Source organism: Oryzias latipes, chromosome 9 (genome assembly GCF_002234675.1).
Source record: "Oryzias latipes chromosome 9, ASM223467v1".
Classification (NCBI taxonomy): domain Eukaryota; kingdom Metazoa; phylum Chordata; class Actinopteri; order Beloniformes; family Adrianichthyidae; genus Oryzias; species Oryzias latipes.
In genome coordinates this window covers 28,198,555-28,208,851 of record NC_019867.2, presented here as the reverse complement: position 1 = coordinate 28,208,851, position 10,297 = coordinate 28,198,555, and positions in this window count along the sequence as shown.

Here is a 10,297-nt window from a genome sequence, read left to right as displayed (position 1 = left end):
CTACAATGCTAGGGATTGTCATACAACAAGTGATCTTCTATGAAAATGGACAGTTTTATGGCATTTTTTTTAATTTAATTTCTGCGATTTGAAATATAAGCAGATTTCTTTATGAAATGTATTAAATAATAGTTTGGAAACACAAAGTAGTTAACCATACGCATGTGGGGTGAAAAGAATCAACTAACCTCAAAGTCAACAATGATACATAATATTTCATGTTTGCACAATATAATACTTTTTTCTATTCATGCCTGTGAGATTTGTTTGTAAATCATTCCAAAATATGAAGACAAAAAAACAAAAATATATTTGGTTCTTTCTCCATCTGCTTAACAGAAAGAGCACTTAGCAGTCAGGGAAAAATCATCATGATCTTTTTACTGGATAATATATTGGTTCTATAGTTCTATAATCTATTGGTAACTTGTTTAATGCTGCTTCTTTATTTATGGCGAGCTATATTCTAAAAAACGTTTTATTTAAATTTTTATTCGATCAAATATTATTAACTTATGTTAGCACACATAGTTAAGCCCCCCGAAGGTTAATTTAAAAAAAAAAGCTGAATTTAATTAACTTAATTTGACAAACTTACTCAGTTTAAAACTTTAGGAATTTAGGAAAATGCAGGACTGCCTGTCTCCAAGCGTTGAAAGAGCTAATAAAATCTGATGTACATGGTAAAGAAGATAAAAAATAAACTTTTTGGCAGATCAAAGCATTGTCTGGCTTAATCGTCCTTTCTTAATATTCATCCAGTAAAATTGAAATAATTAAAAATAATTCTGACTGTGGGTCCTTGCCAAATTAAATTTTTGACGATTTAAAGTAAACTTATTTAATGTCTGAAATAATAGTCTAAACCCATCTGTGTGCTGCCCATAGTTCCATTGGCTGAAAGCGAAAACGCCTGCTTTGCTGATGAGTTTGATTAACAGATTCATTAGCCAATGATGACATTAGTTGGTCTGCAGCATCAGGAGAGTCTCAAAATTGACCGCAGGAATTTCCCTCAGAAATGTGGGGACATTCACAAATGAGGGGGGGTTTGTCAATGCACATTCTGCAATTTGCATCATCTGTGAGTTCACATTACAAGTGCACCTAAAAATTATGTTTGAGAAGCATCTGTTGTGAATTTCTGAAACATTTATTGTAAATTTCTTAAACATTTATTGGTGTTTTTGTGAAGGACAGTGTGCACAGTTGTGAGAAACATTGTGTATGTGTGAAACATTTAGTTTGCATGTGTGAAACACGTGTGTTTGTGAGTCCACAATTGTTTGTCTTTTTTTGTTCAGTTTTATGACACTTAAGCACAAAAACAGAAGAATATGTTCTTTAGTTTCCATTGATGTTTATTCATGAAGCCAACGGAAACGACCAGAATATTAGTTCATAATTCATGACAGGGTTGTATTCAGCTCAAGAAAAAAACAGAAAAATGTGGGAATTTTTACCAGAAGCCAGCCTTCACAAAGAAAACACAAACTCATGCGTGTTAAGTGTAAAATTACGTACATATCTTAATTGTGAATTCAACTCTAAAATTGTATTTTACTTATGATTAAGTAAAAGTAAAATAAATGATATTCTGTCCTTGTGTTTGTATGTATGCAGGCTTTGAGTTATTGAGGGTGTGGCTGGACACCATCCAGTGCGTCATGGCGTCAAACTAGCTGGAGGCAACTATTGTAATATTTGGCTATATAAATAAAACGGAACTGAATATGGCTGCACGGTGGTTCAGTGGTTAGCGCTCTTCTTCACCTTCTTCTTCTCTTCTTCTTCTTCATCTTCTTCTTATCCATGACAAGTGCTGTCCAGTTTATTTTGTGTTTTCTGCTCCTAACAGGAACAAATGACTTAGATGGATTGGCAAACTGTCCAGGGTGTACCCTGCCTTCAGCCAACAGTAGCAGGGTAGGAGGTGGTAGAGCACGTGATGCTGTAGTATCGCGAGAGCCGACGAGAGGAGTGTGGTGAGTTTACTTGGCGGCGCGTAAGTTGTGAACAAACATTTTTGATTTATTTAATTACACCGCCATATTTAAATAATCCAGAAAGTTTAAAAAATAAAAATCTGAAAAAGTTTGTCAAGCATTTGCCAGCCTGGATGACCTGGAGGACCTGGAGGATCTGGAGAATTACATCGACGAGTGTTTCAATACCTGCCTCATGAAGAAATCCAACACCGCCACTCCGTCCACCAAACGCAACCGTCCCGAAGACTCCCCGGGGGCTGCCTCCTCCCCAGGCAGCAACATGAGTGATATCCTGGATTCAATTGATAAAAGGCTCTCCAGCCTTGATTGCCGTTTAAATCTGCTGGAGATCCTCCATAAGGAATTCCAAGGTCTGCGAGAGTCTCTGGAGTTCAGCCAACAGCAGGTGCAGGAGCTCGCAGCGGAGAACCAGGCCCTCAGAGAGACCGTGAAGACCTTGGGCCACGACACCGCCCGTCTCTCTGAGGAAAACGGATCCATCAAGGAAACCCTCCTGGATCTTCAGGCGAGGAGCATGAGGGACAATCTAGTGTTCGCAGGGATTCCAGAAGAGGCAGGGGAAGTCCCGGAGAACATTGTTAAGTCCTTTATAGAGGTCCACCTGAAACTCCCCAAGGAAGAAGTCCAGAAGATCTCCTTCCACAGGGTTCACCGGCTCGGAGGAAAAAGGCCGGACAATCAGCGTCCCCGTCCTATTGTTGCTAAATTTGAACATTATAAACAAAAGGAGCAGGTAAAAAGCAGAGGGCGAGAGCTGAAAGACACACATTACAGCGTGAATGATCAGTTTCCAGGCGAGATCCTCCGCCGGCGGAAAATCCTCTTCCCGCTGAGGAGGAAGCACCTGTCTGCTGGAGCCCGTGCGGTGGTTGCCGTTGATAAACTTTTTGTGAATGGCAAGCTGTTCCGGGACCCAGAGGTAACACCCTGGCTGTGCTGAAGGCTTTCAGAGGCGCACTGACATCTGCGCTGCCCAGAAGAAACCCGCAAACTTATTTAATTAAATAGGAAATAATCGGATCATCAATAATCCAGACCTCTCAGGAAAAGTGTTTTTTCTTTCTCTCACATTCATGTTTCTGTTGTTTCGTTCTTTTTGTTTTTTGTTCTTTCTCTTTCCCTCTCTCTTTTCTCTTGTCCCCCCCCCTTCCCATGTCCTCATATGTGAATCAGGTAAAGTCAACGCAACCACGGTGAGTATTTATTTATGCACGGAACGGGCGCGCGCGCATACTAGCGCGCATAAGAGCATGCACACGCGATCCCGCACACACACGTTGATAAACTGCAAAAACCTCACTTAGGCTCACACAGGACGCACGTAACATGCAGCTCATAGCCAAGACACGTTCACCCACAACGCACAGCGCTTGTCAGTGTAGCAGGAACGCACAGCGTGCACGCGCACACGGACGGGCACACGCACTATTTAGCCTTGCACTCTCCCGGTTAGAACAGCTATGAACAGTCTTAACATCGTTAGCTGGAATGTGCGTGGACTTGGTTCTGGGCCAAAGAGATTGAAAGTGTTAAATCACCTGAATGATCTTAAAGCAGATATAGCTCTGCTGCAGGAGACCCATTTATCTTTATCAGCTGGTCATCTCCTGTGCTGTTCCCAGTATCCAGCTATGTATTCTGCCAGTTTCAACTCCAAACAAAGAGGGGTTGCAGTTTTGATTAATAAAAATGTTACATTTACTCATAAGGATACAGTTACTGACCCAGAAGGCAGATTTGTAATCATTAATATATCCATTCAGAACAAGGACTTTTGTATAGCGAGTGTATACGGTCCTAATTTTGACGACTCTTCCTTCTTTCACAGATTCTTCACCTCACTCTCAGTTCACTCTGACTCCACAATCATTATAGGAGGAGACGTCAACCTTGTTTTGGACCCCGAACTTGACAGACTCAGCACAGCAGCAAACCAGCGTACATGGCAGTCTGCAAGTATTCTAAAGCAGTACATGAATGATCTGGGTCTCTGCGACGCGTGGCGCTCATGTCATCCAAGCACTAAGGGGTTCACCTTTTTTTCTCCAGTTCACCATTCACAATCTCGTTTAGATTATTTATTAGTCAGTAACTCCCTTTTGAAAGAAATTAAAAGTTCCAACATTCATCCAATTATTATCAGTGACCATGCACCAGTTTCTGTTACTATTTCAAGGGAAGTACCCAGACCCTCGGGTTCAACCTGGAGGTTTAATACGTCTCTGTTAAAAGACCAGGAATTTATTGAATTCTTTAAAAAAGAGTGGGCAACCTTCTTAGAATTCAACGATACTTCTGAAATATCACCAAGTATTCTTTGGGAAGCAGCAAAGGCAGTCATGAGAGGGAAAATCATTTCTTATTCAACGCATAAAAAACGCAAAGAGAAAGCAGATTTATTAGAATTAGAAAATAAAATAAAAACTCTGGAGACTGCTTATGCTGCTTCTGGACAGGAACACATACTGGGGGACCTGAAAAATTTAAAGCTGCAGTTAAATGACATCATCAATAAACAAACACAATTCCAGATACAAAGGCTTCGACTGGAAAGATATGAAAACTCAAATAAATCTGGCAAATTTCTAGCTAATCAGCTTAAAATTAATAAAGAAAAATCAACAATCACTTCGATTATGGACCAAACAGGGAATGTCACCCATGACCCGGTAAAAATTAATAATGCGTTTAAAGACTTTTATCAAAACTTATACACTCCACAGATCAATCCATCAGAACAAAGCATCAACTCATTTCTCAACAATATAAACCTGCCCAAGTTAAACGAAGATCAAATCACAAATTTAGACTCTCCGCTCTCGTTGTCTGAGCTTCATGAAGCTCTGTTACTTATGCCTAATGGTAAAGCACCAGGGCCTGACGGCTTTCCGGCAGAGTTTTATAAGGAATTCTGGGAACAACTGGCACCAACGTTTTATAAAACGGTAAAATTTATCAATGAAAGCCAATCTCTACCACCTAACATGAACTCTGCCAACATTATCCTTCTTCTAAAACCAGACAAAGACCCCACGAGTCCATCAAGCTATCGCCCCATTTCTTTAATTAATGCAGATGTAAAAATTATCTGCAAAGCACTAGCACAGAGAATAGAAAAAGTCACTCCTCACATAATTGACTTTGATCAAACTGGATTCATCAAAGGCAGACACTCGGATGACAATGTCCGCAGACTCGTTAACATAATAGACTTTGCCACCATCAAAAACCAGGAAATGACTATACTATCACTGGATGCTGAAAAAGCCTTTGATAGAGTAAATTGGAAGTTCCTCATTGCTGCCCTCCATAAGTTTGGGTTTGGAGAATCATTCATCAATTGGATCAAAATATTATATCACAACCCCAATGCATCAGTTAGAACTAATAAACAGACTTCCAACAGGTTTTTTCTTGGAAGAGGAACTAGACAGGGTTGCCCACTCTCCCCCTCTCTTTTTGCAATATTTATTGAGCCTCTAGCTGCAGCAATAAGACAGAATGAGAGTATTAAAGGAATTAAAACCAAACACAGCCATCATAAAATTAGTCTCTATGCAGATGACATATTACTGTTTTTAAGTAATATACATTCTGTAAATGAAACGGCAACAATCATTAATGAATTCTCTTCTATATCAGACTATTCCATTAATTGGAATAAATCTGTTTTATTACCACTGAACAGTAATGCGGAGCAAGGACTCACAATACCAGTTAAATCAGGCAATATAAAATATCTAGGTATTTATTTTTCCCCCAAAATATCAGAACTGGTGCAGCTAAACTACACCCCATTACTGAAAAACATACAGGACGATCTAACACGCTGGACCAACCTGCCTTTGTCCCTTATGGGCAAGGTAGCCACGGTTAAAATGAAAATCTTACCCAAAGTTAATTATCTCTTCTCAATGATTCCCACACAACCGCCATTAAAATGGTTCAAAATATTAGACTCATCCATATCAAGCTTTCTATGGAACAATAAACCTGCAAGAATTAGTCTAAAAACTTTAAAATCTGCAAAAAGCTGTGGAGGATTAGAATTACCTAACTTCCACAATTACTTTCTTGCAAATAGATTACAACACATCTTAAAATGGTTAAAAAATAATCCAGAAACCAACTCATGGTTAGACTTGGAACAGGCGTTATGTGGAAAGATCAACCTGTCAGATCTTCCATTTATTAGTCAAATAGTTAATAAAACAGGATTGTTTCAAAAGTATTAATATAAATGCCACTTTAACAGCCTGGTGGGAATTTCTCAAAATATCAAAATCATCAATTCAACCGTGCAAAATGACACCCATCTGGAACAACCCAGACATCCTCATAAACAAAAAAATTATCCACTTCCCAGCTTGGCAAGCAGGGGGCATAAAACAACTAGAGCACATAATTATTGATAGAAGATTCATAACTCCCCAGGAACTTCAAGACAAACATGGAATATATAACTTCTTGGAATATCAGCAACTTAAATCAATTATTACTAAAAAGTTTAAATACAGAGACAACGATTTAAAGCTACCAGATGTAGTTACCACTCTGATCAATTTCTCAATGAATAAAACTCTCTCCAAAATATACAAACTTTTATGTAATTTAGATAACAATATTTCACTTCCGACAACAAAATGGGATGCGGATTTGAGCATCAGCACAGATGAAAGTTTTTGGTCAGAACTTTGTCTAAACACCTTTAAAATGACAAAAAGTCCAAATCTGCAGCTAATCCATTTCAAAACTCTTCACAGAATTTACTACACTGGACAGAGGATGTTCAAGATGGGTCTCAGTAACTCAGACATTTGTCAGCACTGTGACAGTAATCTACCCGACAATTACATGCATGCACTATGGTTCTGCACGCCTGTCCAGGCTCTCTGGCAGCAGGTATGTGCCGATCTATCAGTCTGGCTTAAGGTTTCAATCACAGCTTCACCGTCACTTTGTGTGCTTGCTGACATGAATTCCATCGATGTAGAAGGAGGATTAAGGCCCATACACACCGGGACGAATATTCGCCAGGCGTTATTCGCCAGCGTTTTTCGCCACGTTTTTTGTGTTCACACCCAGGCGATTTTCGCTGACGATGAGTGGAGTGAACATGCAATTTCATTCCCTGACATTAGATGGCGCTTAATGTAAAACAGAAATACTCCTGTACACAAGGTGGCGCTGCGCAACTTTACACTTCTTAAAGTCGCTTTTCACTCAGAAGAAGAGAGCAAGTATTTACACGCTTGTCATAATCAAACAAAGAAAACATGAATATTTCAAGCACAAGTAGCTCCAACTGGTGCTTGGTTCGGGCATATTTTAGAATATCCGTCATTATTGCTTCGCGGCTGTGTAGACGCTACTTGGCGTCTATCTTCTTCGCTGGTATGTGTGCTCAGCAAGGCAGTTTTGTGTTTGAGCGCCCCCAAGTTGTGTTTTACTGTAACTTCAGAAGCTCCAGACACGTGAGCAAAAGCGCCATTCTCATTGGTCGAGTAGATTTCGATGCGACGCGTCGAAAAAAAAAAACGAACCCGAGGCGTTTTTTTTTTTTGACGCTTTAACGCGTGGCGTTTTTTCGCGTCGGCGTGCACACTCTCGTTGGTGCCCTTTGTTTAGTCACGAGGCGTTAAACGTCGGCGAAAATCGCCGGCGAAATTCGTCCCGGTGTGAACAGGCCTTTAGGCTCTATCATTTTCATAACTCTTTGCATTGCTAAAAAAACTATTTTAATAAATTGGAAAAGCAAAAAAAATATAAATATAAGTCAACACAGAAATCTGCTGCTTGATCATATCAGCTTGGAAAAAATGTCAGCCCAAAGTTCAAGTAACTTTGAAAGAATTCGGTCTCTCTGGTCTCCCATAGCTAACTCCGTGACTTAGGGGGTGGGGGGGACATGGTCGTCGCTGCTCCTTGCCCTTCTGCCATGGGCCGGGGTGGGGGTCGGGGCCTCCGGTGCCTGGCCGGGGGTGGTGGGGGCTCCGTTGGTCGGGGGGTCGGGTCCGGCGCCTGGGTGGGGCGGGGTGGTGGTCTGGCTTGGCTTGGGGGGGTGGTCCCTTTGCCTGTGCTGGGGGGGGGTTGGCGGAGGGCGCTGCTCGAGGGGGGGGCCCAGCGGCGCTGGATGGGCTTCCCGTCTACACCTGGGGCTGGGATCGGCCCTTCCCTGGCTCTGGGGCGGGACGGGACAACCCTCTTGGGGCCCCCGGTCGCTCTGGGTGTCATCCGCTTCGGCTGCAGGGTCTGGGGGTGGGGTGGGGTGGGGGTCTTGTCGGCCCTGTCTTGTGGGGGGGCATTCTGGGGGAGGGGGGGGGGCACTATTGGTACGGGGCAGGGGGGGTTGACGGGTCGCGGTCTCCCCTGAGGCCGTCGGCGGTTTCCCCGGCCGGTTGGCTGCCTCGGTCCCGTCGAGGCCTGACCAGAGCTCTTCTAGGGCCGGCGTTTGGGGGTGGGGGCCTGGGCTTGCTCCGGGGGGGGGCGGCGCTTTCTGGCTCCCCTCTCTCTGTGTGGGGGTGGTGGTGCTGGGCCTGGGGTGTCTGCGCCTCCGGGGGTGGGGCCCCGGGGCTGGGTGGGCCTGGCCCCCTTGCTGGGGGGGGGGGGGGCGGGGGGGGGCTGTTTGACCACCGGGGGACAGTCTATCATCTGTCCCCAACTTACCCCCTTCCTCATATAACCTCATAATAGGGTGAGGGGGTGGGGGGCTTAGCCTGCGATGAGCCTTGGGGGGGGGGGTTTACTAGGCAGTGGCCCCCCTCCTGTGGTTGCCGTATGGAGTGGGCCCCCCCTCTTTCGGTTTTATTTGCACCTTAGACATGTAGGGCCCTTGGTAGGGGGGGTGCTTGGACATCACTGCCAGCAAGCAGCAGATGTCCTCCTAGCACCCTACCCGCCAATTTTAACCGCACCTTAGACATTTAGGGCCCCTTGGTGGGGAGGGTGAGGGGACGTCACTGTGAGTAATCAGGAGATGTCCCCTTAGTGCCCTACCTGCCAATTTTAACCGCACCCCCCTTAGTACACACACCCCTCCCCCCTCAATATATACATCCCAACATAAACACACACACATGCACACACACACTCTCTCAAACACACATACACGCACACACATTTTGCAAGGAAGGTGGGACCTGGGTCCATCTGTCCCCTGCCTCTTCCCTGGTGGGGGGTACGGGCCCCTTTGCAACGGCGGCTGTGTCCCCGGGGTGCCGGCTTCCTGGGCCCGGCGGTGCTCTCTCCGCGCGGTGGGGGGGTTCACATTACATCTGAGCCGGGGGTGTTCGTGTCCCTGGGGGGTGGGTTCTGGTCCTTGCTCCTGAGTGCTGGGCCCCGCCAAATTTCCAACTGTGGCCGAGCCTGGTCGGGCCATATTTACAACACCCCTTGTGGGCCCTCTTTTCCCCGGGGTTCCCCCTTCCTGGGCGGGGGCGGCGGGCCCCTGCCTCGCTCCTCCCTGGACCAACCGTGGGCCGGGCGGATGGCTGCCTGGAGTGCGGAGTGGGTCTCCCTTGGGGGGTCCTGGCTCGTACCTGGGGTTGGGGCGGGGGGATGCCCGGAACTCCTGGGTGGTGGTGGGGTGCTCGTCTGGGGCTGTGGGCGTCCTTCTCCGGTGGGGCCCTGCGTTGGGTTCTCCCGGCGCGGCGGGGGGGCTGCTCTCCTGGTTGGGCTGGGGCGGCGCCCTCTTTCCCTCCGTGCCTCCCTGCTCTCTGGCTCTGGGGGCCTTGCGGCGGCCCTGCTGGCCCTGGCCTGGGTGGCGGGCTTGGTCGCCCGGGCGGCGGTTGTTCCCTGCCGGTTCCCGTGTGGCGTTGGGGGGATTCCGGCTGCCGCTGCTGGTGCGGTGGGGGTCTTGGGGTGGGGATGGCTGGGCACTCTCCCTCCTTCTTTTCACGTTCCACCATCCATTTTAGAAGAACATAAACACTCACCTGAGCACAGGTGTTAGCTCAACAGACTGAATGACTGAAATATTTCACACTAGTTGGTTTTAAGGATAAGTATGCGTGTGAACACTATCTCTTTTGTGTACATGTCGACAGGTGGACATTTTTGCAACTAACAGGTGTGTTTATAACATTTGAGTGTGTGTGTGGACGCCCTTTTTTTTTTTGTTTGTTTTTTTTTACATTTAAACCTTACCATAATGATTAACAACCAGTAAACTTGTTGCTTTATGCTGCTTCATGGTCTTATCCCCCTTCCCCTCCTATTATCACCCCCTACCCCCCCTCTCTCTAACGTCCCTCCCTCTTCTTCCCCTCTTTCCTTTTCCGTCCGGTCCA